Here is a 19,571-nt window from a genome sequence, read left to right on the forward strand (position 1 = left end):
AGTGACACGCCATTGGAGAAAACCGATTTTCCCTTTCTCAGCACTTATCAACTGTTAATAGCTTCTGGGTTATGTCAGGGACTTTGTGTATACTTCCCCTTCTCAGTGCTGAGATATGGTCTGATTTGAACCTGTGTAGATCTTGTGTGTGCTATCACACAGTGTCTGTGGATTCTTGAGTGAATCCATCCTGTTTCCCTGGAGCTACCCTCCACCTCTGAATCTTAAAATCTTTCAGTCACCTCTTCTGCATATAACCCTAACATTAATGATGGCGTTAAGGAGGGCATTAATGATGCCCATTCAGGAATGAGAGACTGATACAGATCTCAACATCCCACTGTTAAATTTTAAGTTTATGCGAAGGCCCAATAGCAAGCCAAGAGTTGTCTCACGAAGGGAGAATGGTTGTCTGTACATAATGGTAGGGCTCCACTCCAAAATCCCAAAGATCTCCACTGTGATTCACCTATAAGGAACTTCCAAAGACTCCAAACAGCATTCCTATCTTGATGGTTAAGTAACCATCAAGTTTCCTGGATCATATGATCCAAGTGGCAGAGCAGCTGGGTCCCACTCAAAACTAGCAGCTTTCTGAGTTTATTTGGTGTACGAGCCAGAGTAACACACCCAAATAAGGATCTTTCTGTATCCAAAAATCAAAATGCTTTTCTAACAAGTCTAGAGTGCCTGTCACTTCCCTGTCACATAGTCCTGTTGACACAATGTCATCAATGCAATGGGCCAATGCGATACCTTGCGTATCAGGTTCCCTGCAAACTAAACTATGGCAGGGGGGCTAATAAACCCTTGAGTAAAACTATAAAGGTATACCGCTAGCCTTGCTGGCTGAAAGCAAATTGCTTATGGACAGGTTTCAAGAAAGAAGAGCTTGCCAGACCAGTAGCTGTACACCAGGTAGCAGGAGATACGTTAAACTGCTCCAGTAAGGAAGCTGCATCTGGCATTGCATCTGTGATTGGAGTTATTACTTGATTAAGTTTGCCATAGTCAACTGTCATCCTCCATGTTCCATCTGTCTTCTGCACAGGCTAAAAGGGAGAGTTAAGAGGAAGTAAAAGAGGTGGTAGTAACCACCTCTCCTGCATCTTCCCAGTTTTTTTCAGATTTATGTATGTACTGTATTACTTTGTTTATGAGTAGTTTGCGGGCTTGTAGATGCACCACATGTGTGCCTGGTGCCCACGTGAAGAGGGCATTAGATCCCCCAGAACTGGAGTAACAGACAGTTGTGAACTGCCATGTAGGTGCTAGGACCTAAACCAGGATCCTCTGGAGGAGCAGCCAGTGCTTTTAACCTCTAAGTTCCTCCAGCATCTCTCATTAAAAAAAAAAATGTGTATGGATGTTTTGCCTATGAACTACATATGTGTCTATGAACCACATGTGTGTGATGCCCTTGGAGGTAAGAAAGGAGCATCAGGTCTCTGGAAACTGGAGTTATAGATAGTTGTAAGCCACAAAGTGGACACTGTGAATCAAATCCGGTCCTCTGCAAGAGCAGCCAAGTGCTGTTAACCATTGAGCCATCTCCCCACTCTACTCCACCCCCAGCATCTTGCAAGGCCTTAATGGTGGCACTTATTTCTGTAATACCTCCAGGGAATTTTCTTATTTTGGTTCACTTTTTCCTGGTAGAGGCAATTAATGGCTTTTATTTAGCCTTTTAGACCTAGCCCTCATTCCATACATCTGATAACCAATGTTGGGATTCTGCTAACCCCTAAGTATATCTGTCCCAGTGACACATTCTAGGACTGAGGTAAGTTCATGGACCCAATGGAAACCCCATTCATCACCTGACCTCATAAGTCCCTGCTTAACCAGAGGGCCACAAGGCTTTGGAAGGAGTTTTCCAGAATCAGTGTCAGCTCAAAGACAGTATCTAGTAGGCCCTGGAAAGTCTGGTTATTTCCTTTTCCTGACTGTACAGTTACCCTAAACAAAGCCAGTGGGTTCCTTTTGAGAGAGATTGATAGACTTGATTGACAGCAGATCTTTTTGTTTGTTTGTTTGTTTGTTTGTGACAGGGTTTCACTGTGTGGCCTTGGCTGTACTGAAACTCACTCTGTAGACCAGGCTGTCCTTGAACTCACAGAGATCCACCTGCCTCTGCCTCCCTAGCACTGAGATAAAAGGTGTCCATCTCCAACACCCAGCATAAAACATTTTGGTAGCATGACATGGTCCTTTCTCAGGGGGTTCTTGGTCTGTAAGCTGGCTTGGCTGGGAACTGGTTGAGGAACTGAGATTCTCTGTTGCTACAATTCAAAGTAAACTTTTTAAATCTTTTCATTTATTTCATGTGTATGGATATTATGCCTGCATGCACATCTGTACACCATTTGCATGCCTGGTGGCTGTAGAGGCTAAAAGAGGACATTGGAGCCCCTAGGACTCAAGTCCCTACGGACTGTTGTGAGCTGCCATGTGGGTGCTCAGAATTGAACCCTGGGCTCTCTGGAGGAGCAGCCTGTGCTCTTAAATGCTGAGCTGGAGCTCTAGTCCCTCAAGGCAAATGTTTCATTTGCTCTGGAATTTGCTTATACAGATTGAGTAGGGCTTAGTAAGCCTCACCCCCATTATTGCACTTTTGGGAACACACACTACTAAGCTACCCAAGTTGGACCATTATGGATACTGCTTGGCCTCTGCTGTCCACTAGCACAGCATGTTGGGAGAAAAGAGGATGAAGATTAACCTATGAAAGAAACCAATGTAATGGAAGACTGGAAACATCCAACCAGGGATATAAGGGACAGAGAGCACCGGAGCCAAGCTCCCGCCCGCCAAATGTACCACATGTGGGTGCTGGATAAACGATCCACAGAGGCTTATGACTGCCCTGGCTCAGTTCCATCAGAGCTTCTAGCCTTTCCCAGCTCTCAGCCCACTTCCATTCTCAGAAGGGCCATTCTTTTTCCTTTTACTTTCATTTTAAAAATTACAGTAATTTACGTATCTCTCTCTCTCTGTGTGTGTGTGTGTGTACACACACTCATGCAGGAGCATGCATGCACTCTGTACAGTTCTTTGATTCATAAGATGGATTAGCAACGCTATCTCTACACTACTAGAGTACTGCAGAGTCTGTAATAATTTTAGGCATAGGTGAATTGGAAAGCCAGATCCAGACACCATCAAACCCATTACAGAACTTCACCCTCAGAGTTCTACCTCTCTAGGATCTGCTACTAGATTAAACCTAGTTCTTTAGATATAGGACTAATGGAACTAATGGAAGAAATATGTATTAATAAAGGAGGGTTATTAGATTGACTCACACAACACTGGGGATGCTGTTTGGTTCACAGAGTTGATCACCTCAGCAATCTCAATCTGGTGCTGAAGGCATGGAAAGTTCCTGAAGAGTCACTGGTGTTCAGTTCATGTTAAAGGCAGCTGAAAAAGCTTGTGTCTGACATCAGAAGAGGACAGTGGCAGCAGAGAGACAGACACACTGGCTCCAGACCAAGAGGCGGCAGGTAGCCAGCACTGCTTTTTCTTTAGGCTTTTTTTTTTTTTTTTTTTTTGGTACTGGGCCACCTGCTAGAAGGTGCTCCCTCCTGCCTGGGTTAGATGGCTCTGGAAACACCTGTTAGAAATAAAATCTGGTAGTTCATTTCCAAATGGGACCTGAGGTCCAATGAACAGAGAACACTAGAGCCCTGCTAATGCTTGCTAGTTCTCAGGACCCAATATATCCAAACTCTCCTATGCTAACCCACACATGCCCTCTGGAAATGTAGAGTAGACAACCACTAACCTCCAAGCTTCCCTGTTAAGCATTAAGATAAACAGATGTAAAACAGAGAATGAACCCACACAAGGTTTTTGTTGAGGAAAGCCACAGAAGGAAGATAAGTGCTAGATAACGTGTAAGCTCCAACCTTCCTGCTTATTCATAAAAGGGAGGACAGACCATTGGTTTACAAACTGTTCTCTGTGTTCAGTCACTGGGCCTGCCATTCCAGGCTGGTGTTCAACTGTTGAAGACGCTTGGCTTTTGCTACTCTGAGTCTCCAATAGTCTATTATGAAGTGAAGATGATACTTTTTTTTTCTCATAGGTAAGACTACAAGTGTGCCTCCTAGGTGACTGAGATCCTGTTATATTAACAGGAAATATTATCACATACTGTTCTGGTTATGGGGAGGGACCACAACCATATCCGGGCCTGACCTGTTCTTGGTTTTGCTTTTATCCATCACTGTGACCTTAGAGGCCTCTAACCTTCTGACACTGATTATAATAGAGGAAGACACTAAGCCACATCAGATAGACACACAGTGTGATGGTAGCTTTGACATATCAACTTGACTAGCCAAAGGCACTCAGATCAAACATGGCCACCAGGGAGTGCATCTTTGAGGGTGCTTCTAGAGGTAATCAGCCAAAAGTAGCAACAAGGTAGGTGACCTTCCCAGGCCACTGAGATCCAGAATAGAAAAGGTAGAAGAAAACAATTTGTCTCATTTTTTCCTTCTTCATCGATGAAGCTAAGTGAGACATCAGACTTCTGCTTGAAGACAAGATTCACACCACCAGCCCTCCCGAACCTCAGGCACCTGTCTAAGGGCTGAATCACACCGATGACTCCAGTCATTTCCAGATCCAGACAAGAAATGTGGAACTTTCTAAATTGCATGAATCAGATTTTCATTTTAGATGGTAGGTAGCTAGATGATAGATGGATAGATAGATGATTGATAGATAGATGACAGACAGACAGATAGAGATGATAGGTGTTATCTTAGTTACTTTTATGTTGCCGTGATAAAGTACCATGACAAAAGTAACTTTAGGAAGGATTTATATTCTGAATCACAGTTCAAAGTACAACACATGATGGCAGGAAAATCAAGGCAGCAGGAGTCTGAAGCACCCGGCCATATTGTGTCTGCGACCAATGAGTATCTTGTGTTCAGCTCACTTTCTCTCTTTTTATACAGTTCTGGATGCCAGCTAAGCAGTGTTGCCAACCACAGTGGGTGGGTATTCCCATCCCAATTAACTCAGTCTAGATAATCCCTCACTTGTGTGTCCAGAGGCTTGTCTCCTAGGTGATTCTAGATCCTGACAACACTAACCATCCTGGATGGATGGTGATGCATGGATGGATAAAAGAATGAATGAATGGACATGTAGATATGTATAGTTCATTAAATATATATGATGATTATCTGGAGAATGCTGACTAACACAGATTTTGGTATCAAGTGTGTTTTTCTGATTTTGACAATCTAGTCTCATTAGACTTAAAACCACTAATAATTCTATTACTAGAACTAAGAAATCAGGAGCTAAGTAACTCTTCATATGATACTTCTGAACATTTCTTCTGAAAATTGAGACATGAGTCTTTTGCTCCTAATATTGCTGGGTCAGGTGACCAAAAGGTTGGGCTCAGGGTTTGCAGTTCCTACCAAGCACCACACAAATGATCTGTAAGCCCCTGTGCTGTGAGGGGAAGCCCTGTCTCCTGCAGACACGGAGAGGAATGTCCTGAAAGTCAAATACTGAACCTCATTCTACACTCACTAGATCACCAGGCAAGGTAAATCTACTGTTGAAAGGAGGGCACTGGCTAGGAAAGAATGGATCTGGAAAGCTGGGGTGAGCTCATCTGGGAAGACCCTCGTAAAGCTGGGGACGCCAAGCCTCTGGGTTCTAATGAACCTCCTTGTCAGCAGAAATGGTTCCCATAGGCAGGAGAGATGGCTCAGTGGGTAAGAGCATGTATCACTCTTCCAGAGGACCTGACACAATTACTAACACCCATGCCAGGTGGCTTACAACCCCGTAACTCCAGCTCCAGGGGATCTGATGTCTCTGGCCTTTGTCGGCAATCCCCCTACCCCACATATGTAGCATATGCTCACACAGACAGACAGACAGACAGACAGACAGACACACACACACACACACACACACGTACTAAAAATAAAATAAATCTTTAAAAATTTAAATAAAAGACATGGTTCCTATCTCATAAGTGGGATCTCTCTGTCCACCTGGGTGAAATCTGTAATGCCCAAGGAAACAGAAATGACCTCCCCCAAGGTAGCTGCCAGACACGACAATACTGGTCCCTTCCAGGACCACCCCTCCCTGCATGTCTTTCTTTGCTCTTCTGTTGCTGTGACGAACACCTTGACCAAAGTAAGTTGGAGAAGAAAGGATTTATTTGGCTTACATTTGCCAGTAATAGTCTATCACAAGAACTCAATGGTCAGGACAAGACTCAAGGCAAAAACTGGACATCGGGAGCCACGGAGGGATGCTGCTTACTGGCCTGATCTCTGGAGTTCATGCTCAGCTCACTTTCTCTTACAGGCCCACCTGTCTAGAGATGGTGACTCCCACAGCGGACTGGGCCCTCCCACATCAATTATCAATCAAAACAACCTCTCACAGATACGGCCATAGGTCAATCTGATTGAGACAGTTCTTCAGTTGAAATTCCCTTTTCCCTGGTGTCTCTAGGTTTGTGTCAGGCTGACAACGAAAACTAACCAGCACAATTGTAGTCCTGGGTCCCAGTGGGGAACAGTATGTGACCCATAAGGAAGTGCTCTGCATTCTAGAAGAACTGATGGACTTCCCCCCATTTTATACAGACAGAAATGTAGTAAAAAAAAAAAATCATTTGAGTTCAAGTGGTAATAGAGATCAAATGAGACAGGGAGATAGGGCAGACCCAAACATAAAATTGAATCAGGACAAATTTATTGGCATGGAAGTACTAAACACAGGTCTGTGGCTAATGATGCAGCTCCAGGAACCACATTAAAGCCAGACATGGTGGCACACTCCTTTAATTCTAGCACTTGGGAGACAGAGGCAGGTGGGTGTCTGAATTTAAGGCCATCCTCGACTACAAACCAAATTCAAGGTTGGTCAGAACTGCACAGTTCTATCTCAAACAAAACAAACAAAGACTAGTTAGTTGTTAGTTAGCTAGTTAGTTTGATTTTTTTTTGTATGTGTGGATTACATATAGTGGCCCACAGTGAAGGAATCAGAAATCAGAGACTTTCGGTGGTTTTATTTAGAGGAGTGAATGAATGGCATAGGAAATTGATTATTCTAGATTGGAGTCAACTTGTTAAACTTGTTTGCCCAAACTGGAAAGGTCCAGAGGGCTGACCTTCACCATGAAGGGGCAGCATCCTAGTGTCCTGTGATTGCTCATCACTGAAAACTATACTTTACAGTGGGGCCCAAGTAGTCAGATGGAGAACTCAAATTCAGTGACAGTCATTGGATCCCAGGGTGGCACAGGCCAGGCAGTGCCACACAGCAGGCACAGGCACAGTGGCTGCAGTTACTACAATGGAGAGCAGAAGCAAAGCCACAGTCTAAGCAGGCCGGCCCGGGCAGACCTGTGGTGCTGGCTGATGGTTCACGGTGTTCCTTCAGGAGAACCAATAGAACGCTTGCTAACTTCTGGCTCCCTCTTTCTACAGAAAACTTCCAGGATCCACGAGCAAAAGTGTAACTTTAGAGGTAAAAACAAAAAGTCACAGACTGCAGAAATCCTCAGATCTGAGCCAGGGTACAGATCTGAGCTCCTGCTTGAAGCAGAGGCCTGGTCCACTGCAAGAGAAATCCTGGGCACAATACCCTTAAGGCTTCTCATCTGTCTTTCAGTCCACCATCCCCCAAGCGGTCCCTAGGCCTTTGAGAAGGGGAACTGAACTGAGTGTTCAGTTCCTATTCAGAACTGGCCCTAGATTGACAATGATTTTCAAAAAGACTCGATCCTCAATGGTGGCCCCACAGTCAGAGTCAAGACTTACAGAGGTTAAGAAGATCCACAAACTGTCAGGTTTGCTCCATCTCACTGTGATCTCATAGGTCACCAATCCCATCCTGTGATCATTTTTCCTAGATCTAGAAAACAAACAAACAAACAAAAAGAAGAGCTATACTTAGCCAGTGGCAGGATCCTTCAGTTGGCTTCCTGACCTGTGCAAAAAAAAGGTTGCTCCAGTGACAAATGCCAAGTAGAAGCACAAGACCAGAGCCACTTCCAAATAGAAAACTAGTGAGATGAGTGCTCTGACACCCCCGAGGGGGACTGCAGACGCTGGGCAGTGAACGGAACTGAAAGATGCAGAGTGAGCCAGGCACGGTGGTACAAGCCTGTAAGCCAGGCATTCAGGAGGCCGAGGCAGGAGAATCACCTCAAGCTCGGCCTGATTTACACAGCAAGTTCCAAGCCAGATTTCTGATAGGCTACCGAGTAAAACCCTGTCACAGAAAAACAAAAATGGGGCCGGCAAGATGCCTCTGTGGGTAGAGGCACCCGCTGCCAAGCTTGACAACCTGAGTTCCATCCCTAGGAGCTGTAAAAGCAATACCCAATACCACAAGCTGTCCTCTGGCCTTCATATGTTCTTCGTGGCTAATGTGCCCACCACCACTGCCACAATAAATAAACAAGCCTAATTTTAAAAAATAAGAATGTAGTGAGAATTTTGTAATTTTTGGTTTCTTTTAAAAACACAGAAATGTTGTGGGAGGATGTTTTTGTTTTAGTCCCAGGTGTGAGGATATGGGGCGCTTTGCACTAGCTGACTATGATTTGCTTCATGATCTGTCAAGGGTGTGGTTTTGCCAGCTGCAGATACTTTCTGCAAGTGTGTGGTGTTTGGAATTCTGGGGACTTTACGGAGGGTATATAATGCTAGAGCCCCGATTGGTGGCTGGTTGGTGGTTGGATGCTATTGGTCATGGTTTGTTAAGTAGTGTTGCTTGAAGAAGAGGAGGAGAAGCAGAAGCAGAAAAAGAAAAAGAAGAAGAACAATAACAACGTTAGCTCTCCTGATGGCAAAGATCAAACTTTCTCCAAGGAACTCACCCTAATCAAAAGGAAGTAGTCTAACAAAAACAATGCCCCCTTTCAAAACTGTAACTTCATTTTAGGGGTTTCTTCCCTTTCCTCTCTATCCTTTTTTCTCTCCTATCTAGTGTTGGGAGGCTTAAAGGGTGGAGAAGAGTAGAAGAAAAGGGAACCTACACAGTACCATCACGCTCGCATGCACCCAACCCTCTTCTTGTCCTGAGCCGTTTCCAGGAGAACTTTAGAGAAAGACAGCGGGATCAGTCACAGTTTCACTCAGGTAGTGACTCCAGTCACACACTCCCTAGTAGACGCTGTTTCCTAGCCTGGGCACATGAGCATGTGGCTGGTGGCTAGCATGTAGACAATGGCTGCCAACACCTCTTTCCTTACCCTTGTATCTCCATAACGCCCATTAGAGTCTGTGTGGTTTCATCTGGCAAGGCCACCTTATCCAGCCTTCCTTAAAGTATCTGTTCTTCAGCCCTGGTTTGCAGTGTGGTTCACAAGGATCTTAACAACCTTTCTGTTCTTCCCCATTGTTGGCCTGTTGCACTGATGTCACATTGACCAGATCAAGTGAGTTAGAAGTAGCAACTACTGCCTGGCCATGCTGGCCCTGGGAAGCCAGAGGAAAGACACCCAAGCATCTGCCTCAGGCACCACAGTGATGGACAACTGTGTGATAGAGAGATGGGAAATATGGAGTACTTGGTGGAGAGATGGAAGAGAAAGCAAAGCAGAAGGGTGTGTACACTGTGGGGAAAGGTGGAACTGGAGACTCAACAGCAGTGACAAACAGGTAGATATGAAGAGGACATGGTGAGGTACTGGCCTGGGCTGCCACCAGGGGCCATTCTATGGTCCTGCTGCAACTGCGGTCCTTGTCAATGCCTGTGGCCTGAGTTACCACCAAAGGCCAAGCAGATGTCTGTGGTCTGGGCTGCTACCACATACCATGTGATATCTGAGGGCTGTGCTGCCTATGAGAGACATGGTGATTTGCCTGAACTGCCACCTGAGGTTATGGGGACATCAGGCCCAGGCTGCTGCTGGGGACCATGTCTGGGTCCATGCATGGTTCTATGGCAGCTGGGGTCTGTGTTGATGTCCCAGGCCCATGTTACCATTCGGACATCCCTGGTCTGGACTGCAGCCTGAGCCACTGTGCTGAGCTAGCCTTGCCCTTTACCCAGGCCCTGATTCGGAGCTTTGAGTTGGGCCATTCCAACATCTACCTCATCTATGATCTGGGGGGACTCGTGAAAGGGCCAGTCCTGCAGATCCAAAGCTGCAGAATCTCCATGACACAGGGCAGCAACAGGATATCCTAGAGGCATCCAGTAAAGATAGTGTAGTAGAAGCCAGAGGCCTCGAACCAGACCTGTTGCACTCATTTTTAAACTCTATTTGATTTGGGGTCTTTAAGCCTCTACCTCCCTTCCACCAACCCTTTAACCCTAGGTAAGAGAGAGAAGGTTAATGGGGAGAGGGAACACAGACCCCTCTAATTCTCCTGGCTGTTTAGGGGCTATATCAGTCTCTGTCAACAGCAAACGCAGCAAGCTGCCACACGGTCTGTCTCTGGTCTCTCCAAACTGCCACACCTCTCTCTGGGCTCTCGTATTTATATCCCTCAGAGCTCAAGACCACGCACCTCTCTGTGCTGCACATCACCAGCTGGCAGGAGGCAATTATCAGCTGTGAACAAACTAAAGCCCAAATTAAAATCCCACACTTGGGATTAAAACAAAAACATATTTACATAACATAAAGTTTTTAAAGGAAAACAAAACTTCCATTACACAGACCAATGACTTATTGCAAAGAACATTTGCAAGTAAAGATGTGTGGAGAAAAGGGTATACTTGAAACACATTATGACACACTACAGCTTCCATGATTTTTTTTTTATTCTATCTTATTTTATTTTCTTTGGGAGATGAGTTGCAAGAAAAGAGAGAGGATACAAAGGGATAGGGGATGAGAGAGATTGGGATGCATGATGTGAAGTTCACAAAGAATGAATAAAAAGTTCAGAAAAAGTAGTAGCAACTACGGATTTCTTGGTAAAACACTAGTGTGTCAGAGTGGGAGGTCAATCCAAATGAATTTCAACACAAGACATCTAGACATGTCAAAACATCTCTTCCAGGAAAAGATAAGTCATTACACATGACCCTCCTCCCCAACCAAAGGAAGTACAGCCTCTCATGGGCCTATTCATATTCCTCACTTGGATGTGTTCTTTGGGCATTTACTAAGCTATGCAAACGGCCCCTAGATTTGTGTAGGGCCCAGAATAGGGGGAAGTTCCCCAAAATGTTCAGATATTTTCCAGTGGGGGATCCATGAGCCTCATGGAAGAGGTGGTGGGATTGCCGTGACAGGCTTTGGCTGGACCCCACAGGAAAATAAAATCTGACTGACTTGTCTGACTGTGGCATAAAGCCCTGCCCTCACTTACAATCACCACTTCCCTAATGAGAGTCTGCTCTTGGCTGCTACTGGATATTCACAGAAACATGTCTCACACTTTACTCTGCATCCTGAGCTGCCCATTACGAACCACATCTCATAAAGCTGGGTGTATTTCCAGCTTCTGGCTATTACAGATAAAGATGCTACAAACATGGCTGAGCAAATGTCCTTGTTGGGTACTTGAGCATCTTTTGGATATATGCCTAGGAGTGGTATAGCTGGGTCTTGAGGTAGCACTATTCCTAATTGTCTGAGGAAGCACCAGATTGATTTCCAAAGTGGTTGTACAAGTTTATATTCCCACCAGCAATGGAGGAGGGTTCTTCTTTCTCCACATCCTCTCCAGCATGTGTTGTCACTTGAGTTTTTGATCTTAGCCATTCTGGTGGGTGTAAGGTGAAATCTCACGCTCGTTTTAATTTGCATTTCCCTGATGACTAAGGATGTTGAGCATTTCTTTAAGTGTTTCTCTGCCATTCAATATTCCTCTATTGAGAATTCTCTGTTTAGCTCTGTACCCCATTTTTTAATTGGGTTACTTGATTTGTTGCTGTTTAACTTCTTAAGTTCTTTATATATTATAGATATTAGCCCTCTGTCCGATATAGGGTTGGTGAAGATCCTTTTCCAATCTGTAGGCTGTCATTTTGTTCTGATGGTATTGTCCTTTGCTTTATAGAAGCTTTTCAGTTTCATGAGGTCCCATTTATTGATTGTTGATCTTAGAGCCTGTGCTGTTGGTGTTCTGTTCAGGAAGTTGTCTCCTGAGTCAATGAATTCAAGGCTCTTCCCCACTTTTTCTTCTATTTGTAATAGCCAGAAGCTGGAAACAACCCAGATGTCCTTCAGTGGAGGAATAGATACCGGAATTGTGGTACATTTACACAATGGAATACTACTCAGCAATTAAAAATAAAGAAATCATGAAATTTGCAGACAAATGGTGGGATCTAGAAAAGATCATCCTGAGTGAAGTATCCCAGAAGCAGAAAGACACACATGGTATATACTTACTTATAAGTGGATATTAGACATATAATATAGGATAATCATACTAATATCTGTACACCTAAGGAAGCTAAGCAAGAAGGTGGACCCTGGGTAAGATGCTCAATCCTCAGTCAGAAAGGCAAATGGGATAGACATCAGAAGAGGGTGAAAACAAGGAGCAAGACAGAAACCTACCAGAGAGGGCCTCTGAAAGACTCTACCCAGCAGGTAACAAAACATATGCTAAGATTCATAGCTAAACTTTGGACAGAGTACAGGGAATCCTATGAAAGAAGGAGGAGATAGAAAGACCTGGAGGTAACAGGAGCTCCACAAGGAGAGCAACAGAACCAAAAAAATCTGGACAAAAGGGTCTTTTCTGACAATGATACTCCAAACAAGGACCATGCATGGAGATAACTTAGAACCCCTGCGCAGAAGTAGCCCATGGCAGCTCAGGGTCCAAGAGGGTTCCCCAATAATAGGAACAGGGACTCTCTCTGTCATGAACTCATGGGCTGGCTCTTGGATCACCTCCACCTGAGGGGGGAGCAACCTTACCAATCCACAGAGGAAGACAAAGAAGCCAGTCCTGATGAGACCTGATAGATTAGGGTCAGATGGAAGGGGAGGAGGACTTCCCCTATAATTGGACTGGGAGAAGGGCATAGGAGAAGAAGGAGGGGGGTTTGGAAGGGGATGGGGGAGCTGGGATACAAAGTGAATAAACTTTAGTTAATAAAAATAAAATAAAAATTTAAAAATCTGGGTGTGTCCAGCAGCAACCCATCATCAGATGGAAGTAAGCTACCTGATTGGGTTTAAGTGAGCCTTGACGGCACAAGAAGCAGGAGGAAGTGGCCCTCCAGTCACTCCTCTTCGCTCCTCCCAGTTGACAGCCATAGCCTCGTGGAGCGTGCCCTAAAATCCATTGATAGAAACAGGGATGACCTGGGGTGTGATGGCTTAGTTTTATGTGAACTTGACACAGGCTAAAGTCATTCTGGAAGAGGAAAGATCAATTAGAAAAGTGCCCTTCCCCCCCAACCCCCCCCCCCCGCACCAGATTGGCCTGTGGAAAAGCCTATATTATCAGCATTGACTGATAATCTGTAGTGGGAATTTTGGAGTTTTGGTTTCTTTAAAAAAACACAGAAATATTCTAAGGCTATGTTTTCACTTTAGTCCCAGGTGTGGGGCTACCAGGCTGCTTCACAGCAGCTGACTATGCTTTGCCTCATGCTCTGGCAGGGGGCATGATTTTCCCAGCTGCAGACAGTTTCTGTGTGACATTTGGAATTTGGGGGACTTTTTAGAGGGTATATAAATGCTTGGGGCTCCGAGAGGTGTGTTACCTAGTTGTTAGGTAGGGATAACAGGAGGGTGCCACTGCACCCGGCTAGGCCGCAAAGTCTTGTAATTTACTTTTCTTTTCCTTTCTTTCTTCTTTCTTTTTTTTACAAATAAAGTTTTATTGGAACACAGTTACATCCATTTATTTACTCAGTATGTATTTATTTACTCAGTATGTATTTAGCTGTTTTTATGCTGTAAATACAGGGTTTTAGACACTATGACACAGACAACATGGTCTACCAAGCCCAAATTATTTACTTTCAGGTCTTTTATTGAGCATTAGGCTGATACCTATCTGAGTGACAGGTGACACTTGCCTTACTCTACACTTGCATCATTTTCAGGGATCCAAAACGTTACAGTCAGAAGGAATATGTGGATAGGAGCCCAGTGTGGGGTGTACACCTGTAAGCTAGCATTTGGGAGATGGAAGCAGGGGGATTTAAGAATTTGTGGTTAGCTTGGGCTATATGAGAACTGTTCTCAAAGGAAAAAAAATAAATGGCATGTGGCTTGTGGCTTTTATGACATCGGGAAGGTTTAAAGAAGGAAATTAAAAATATGAAACACCAGGCAGTATCTCTAGGCAATAATTTCAATGAATTGGACTCTGTTACAGAGAACACCAAGAGCCAGTGGAATATACACGATTATCAATTTAGGTCAATAGAACATTCCTTGCGTTGGCAAGAGTATGCCTCCTGCTGACAGAATTCTAGGTGGCTGACAGACTGTACCCACCATGTTGGTACACAGGCCTCTTTCTCTGAAAAAAAAAAAAATGTCCAGGAGAGATGCGGGGGTTGGGGGGGGGGCTAGGAACTGTGTTCAGGAGGCATTCCCTAGAGTCCCTGTGCCCAGAACTCAGAACTTCAGGGGGATGACAGACCAGTGCTTTGGCTGCTTTCTGTCACAGTACTTGTCAAAGCTCAGCAGCACAGCAGCCTCCATGGCCAGGATCATCTGGGATTGACGCCGCTCCCCTGGTTTCTCAGACGGGGGCTCCACTGACTGGAGCATTCACATGGTCACTCAGGTGTTCTTCCTCCAGCTGGTGCTGTCGCCGCCGCTCTTCTCTGGGCCTCTCTCAGTCCCTGCAAAGTGCTGGTGAAGCTCCTCAGTGATTTCCATATGGCTCAGGTCGCATTCTACTTCATCACCTGAACCTGACTCCAGCTCTTGCTCTTCACACAGTGCTTCATCTTCTCTTGTGGATGCCTGCATCCTACTGCTGTCATGCACAGGCTGCCCAGAGCTTTTGAGATACAAAACACTGTAGGGAGACTCCTGTCAGGCTGGGTTCTGGCCTGGATAGTTCCAAGGATGCCTAGCCTCATAAGCAAGAGAGTTCCAGGGAAGAACTCCATGAAGGAAGAACCATGGGAAATTAAAATCCCTGGCCTTTCTGTATTCATTCCGGTAGCCTTGCATCCAAACCATTGCATGATAATGATGTCACCAGTATCTTGCATATACTGGGTGAGAATACCAAGAGGTAGTAGCTTTCCATTTTGATGCCATTGCTGCTGTCTCTGATCGCCAAAGTCCAAATGGGTGATCTCAGCTTGCAGATCTCAGGCAGTGGGCAACAATGGGCCTAGCTCTTGTTGGGGAAGGGGGCTGGGCTTGTAGTCTTTTCTGGGAGATAAAGTGAGATTTAGGGAGATGTTGCTAGTTAGTCATGTGGTCCTAGCTAGACCACTATGAATAAACTTGGCAGTTTAGGGTGTCATCCCGCCTTGACTTGGGTTGTGGGCTGCCCTGATAACTGAGAAAGCACTGCTGTTAAGTAGGTCTCTCGAGGTTTTTCCGGAAGATACTGAAACTTGAACCAGTGGCTGTGGGGAAGACCCACCCCCCACCCAATGTAGGCAGCACCATCTGACCAGCTGAGAGCTCAGATGAAAAACAATGAGGCCCTCCCCTCCCCTCCCCCTTCCTCCTAGCATACCTCTGTTTTTCCCACGGACATCAGACCTCTGGGAGGGGTCTCTCTGAGAGAGCTTAGATCCAAGACCTTCATTGACAGTTCTGACCCCTGGCTGCAGGTCTTCAGCCGTGGACTGTGCATTAGTTCATTGCTTCCCTGGTTCTAAGGGAACTGAACCTCACTAGCTAGTCTCCTGGGTCTCCAGACCACACATGGAATGCAATGTGGGACTTCTTAGTGTCCACAACCATATATGCCAAGCTCTCTAATGAGTCCCTCTCGTCAGCCTCTGTGTCTTATCTCGGTGTGGTGATGTGCTCAAATGGAGCAGGATGCTATGTGTGGGCTCTTGACCCTCCTCCTTAGAAATGCTTCAGCTCGTTGGAGCTGCCTCACCTGAGTTCTTGTTCCTTTTGGTGACACCTGTTGTGTGTCCTTCCAGTGACTGATTAAAGGACAAAAGGACACCACCTTCGTCTCAGTTCCCAGTGTCTCAAGGTCTGTATCAGTGCCAAAGGTCTCGGGATGTTGAAGCTATCTTGAAAGTCTGCTCAGAGAGCTATTGTCCCTGGCCCCTGGGCATTCATGGTGTGCAAGAAGCCTGCCCTAGACAGATGCTGCGAGAATACCAGACTAGGGACCCAAAACCTGGGGTCAAAACCTAGACACTATTTTGGGCAGGAGCCTCCTTGCAGGACAGTACAACACAGACTCTGCATTTCCTAGATGGAGTAAGAAGTGGCCTCTGACCTGTCTAGAAAGACAGACACCCACAGAGACTTGCAGGCCTGTGGCTCCATCCACACCATGGGCCCTTTCTGTCTCAATACATGTGCAGTCTGGGCATTGAGAGAGAGAAGAGTCTCCCCCATAGAGAAGAGTCTACGCGCCAGGCTGTCTCTGCACCCTGCATCCCTACTTGGCAGTGGCATTGGGGCCTCAGAAGTGCATGCACCCTGCAGAAGCTGATCCACAGCACTGCCTGGCCTTTCTATGCTGAGCCTAGTGAACAGTAGCTCTTCACTTAAACTTACGATAGCAAGTGTTCCCAGACCCCCTGGCCTGCTAGGAGGGGGATAAGGTCAGAAGGCGCACTCCTTGCTGGGGCCACATTCTACCCCATACCTGGGGCTCATCCCCTCCCCCTGGACCCCTCTCTCTAGTGGACTCTGAACCTATTTCTCCTTCCTTGTCCCTCTTCTCCTCTCCCAGCAGTGCCCTGCCAGAGGCCCTTGACCCACTCAGCCTCCTCACTGCCCACCTGGGCTCCAAACAGACCTGTCTTTATCACAGCCTTCTGCAGTCTCTGTCCTGTGGGGCAACATCCCTTGTGGAGTCTTCTGACTCTCATGTCTGCCAAAAATTTTTGACCTCTGAGTCTTATTTAATAATTGCTCTCTCTTAATTACTTAGTATTGATCTGGAAACCAGAGCCCAGTTCCACTGTAAAGGATTACTAGCAGGCAGTGCTGGTGGCCATTCACTTTCCTAATGCTAGGTCCTGAACCCAGCCACACCCCACCCACGCACTGGTGGGTACTGAGGCCTAGCCCCATGCTCCTAGCCACTCACTCTCTCATAAGCACCTTCCCACTTCCTTATCCCACAGCCTTACCCAGGCTGGCTCGGCCATTCCCTCATGCTTGAGGAAATAGGAAGGAGAGACAGTTAAAGATTCCGGAACTTTCTCTCACGGAACCCACCCTTCCTGGCTTCCCCCTGAGTATTTCCAGCTACTTCCTTGCTTTTAAAGACTTGCCTTCGGTCCAAACGTTAGGTTCTCTGTTGAGTAGACCCACCCTCCTTCCTTCTACATTCTACTGCAACCTGTAGTGGCTTCCCCATCCAGTCCTAGTGACCCCCCTCCTTGACCAACTATCAGGGTCTAGACTGGAGGTGAGTAGGGGACACACTTGATCACGAACAACCATCTTTTCCAAAGCACCACCCATTTCTTTAGAGCTCATCTTGCAGCCTCTCTGTGGGAACTCCAGAGTCCCCTTCAGGGAAGCTTGCCTCCCCTGTGTGGCCTGGTCATCTGGAAGGTGGCAGGCAATGAAGTCAACAGAGGGCATAGCTTGTCCTGGAAGTCCCTGATAGAGTCTAAACAATAAGAGACATAGATCAGGAAGAGTCCCTGCGACAAAGCAAAGGACCTGAAGTTTTAATGTGCCCTATGTGCTCTCAAGAATACAGTTTGGGGAAAGAGGGGCTAAAGTTATGCCTAGGGCAGATTGGCTCTGACCAGAAGATGCCAGGTTAGGTGGGCACCAGCCCTGTGGGAGTCGGGTCACTGCCCGTCTAATCCACGGTGATGGGACAGAACTGGAAGTCAGAGAGAGGTTGTTGGGCCTCCTTAGATTTATAATCCACAGGAACAGAGACTCCAAGAGCATCACAGCCACCCCTGATCACTCCCCAGAACTCCTCTTTCCTCAGGGGATGGATCTTGACAGGCTACTACTCCCAGTACTGGGCACGGACTCCTGGGTAGATAGTGAAGGCAACCCTGGCCTCACATTAGTAGGCAGCACTGCTGGGGTCTTAGCACAGAGTGACACAGAGACCATAAGGGCAGGATTAGCCTTGCAGGTTGAAGCTCCACCCTCCCCCCAGCACAGACACTGGATCATCTGACCCTCTCCTCAGGGACAGGGCCTCCTCTTGCAGACTCAGCCCAGATTTCCGGATTCCACTGCCTGCCTGGAGTCCTGAGGTGGAAAGAATATGAAGTTCTGGCCAGCCCTCTCTGACCCAGAGAACTGAATGCACTTGGCCAACCTTGGGACCGCACCATCTGAGGGACAAGGGTCCCACAGTAGGGGCAGCTGCAGTGTCCAGCCAGTCACGGTCAGGGTCACAGTCCTTCAGTAGCCAGCCAGGATTTTTTTTCTTTCCACAGCTGCAGTATAACCATCCCCCAAACCCGCCAAGGAATCCAGAATTGTTGCTGCCCTCTTCCTCCGACAGCTGGACTGAAGGGGGGTTGGGTCCCTACAGATCCTAGGGAAGCTCATCCTGGCCTACATGTGACCTCTACAAGCTCCCTGAGAGCTGAACAGAACCCACATCTCAGGGCTTCCAGGACAAGATGCTATCCTGGGTACAGCAGGGTTAGGCCTCCCAGCACCAGGCCAGCGCCTCACTGCAGGCAGTTCCACAGACAACTGCAGGCCACAGGCAAGCTTTCAAGCCTTTGGGACACTCATAGGTGGCCCTACATGACCCAACCTTGAGCTTCCTTTTCTTCCTTGACTCTGAAGGCTTGATAGCTTGGGGTTTTTGAAAACCTCACAAGTTGGGGCTGTTTGTTGTCCCCGAAGCAGGAAGGTCTCCCTTTCTGGTGACCTCTTGACTATCTCTGTCCACAGGCAAGACAGTGGTTATTCCTTCTGGACCTGCACTGCTGCCCCTGTGGGTTTCCTCTTCCACCACTTAAAAGCACAGTCCAGAGCTTGACCCTCCCGGGTACCCAGGGTCAGGCTCACACTCTAACCTTTATCTCCCTCCCTTCCTGTGCTGTCTGGTCTGGGGTTTTTGTCCACATGCTGACTAAGTGTCAGGTATATGTCTCTCAGTTATGTCTCTGCTTAACCACTCAATCACCTATGGTGAGTAGATACCACTTTTCTCATCTCCTCTGGCTCCTCCCAAAACCCCTAACTTGCTGACAGGCCCTCTTATTTTCTGTCCACTTCCTCTTGCCCAAGAGTTCTCTGGGTCTACTGAATGTGATGACCAGAAACGACAAAAGATTCCCTGTTCTAATTTGCTTTCTGTTGCTATATAATAATATACCATGATCAAAAGGCAACTTAGGGAAAGAAATTATTTACTTGGCTTATACTTCCAGGTCACAGTCTATCATTGAGGGAAACCAGGGCAGGAACTTGAAGCAGAAACCATGGAGTAATGTTGCTTATTGGTTTGTTTGTAGACTCATGA

General features: G+C 46.5%; 1 long non-coding RNA gene and 1 pseudogene across 2 annotated transcripts in view; both read right to left on the reverse strand.

Moving 5' to 3' along the window:
- LOC132653759 (uncharacterized) overlaps positions 1 to 19,571 on the reverse strand; it is an 80,040-nt gene that overhangs the window by 51,828 nt on the left and 8,641 nt on the right. For both annotated transcript variants that reach the window (XR_009591619.1, XR_009591620.1), the window contains one exon: positions 7,824 to 7,917. This is a non-coding gene — a long non-coding RNA (uncharacterized LOC132653759). The remainder of the gene's footprint in view (positions 1 to 7,823; positions 7,918 to 19,571) is intronic.
- Positions 14,561 to 15,423, reverse strand: LOC110546559 (gem-associated protein 8-like; annotated as a pseudogene).

Source organism: Meriones unguiculatus, chromosome 1 (assembly GCF_030254825.1).
Source record: "Meriones unguiculatus strain TT.TT164.6M chromosome 1, Bangor_MerUng_6.1, whole genome shotgun sequence".
Classification (NCBI taxonomy): Eukaryota; Metazoa; Chordata; class Mammalia; order Rodentia; family Muridae; genus Meriones; species Meriones unguiculatus.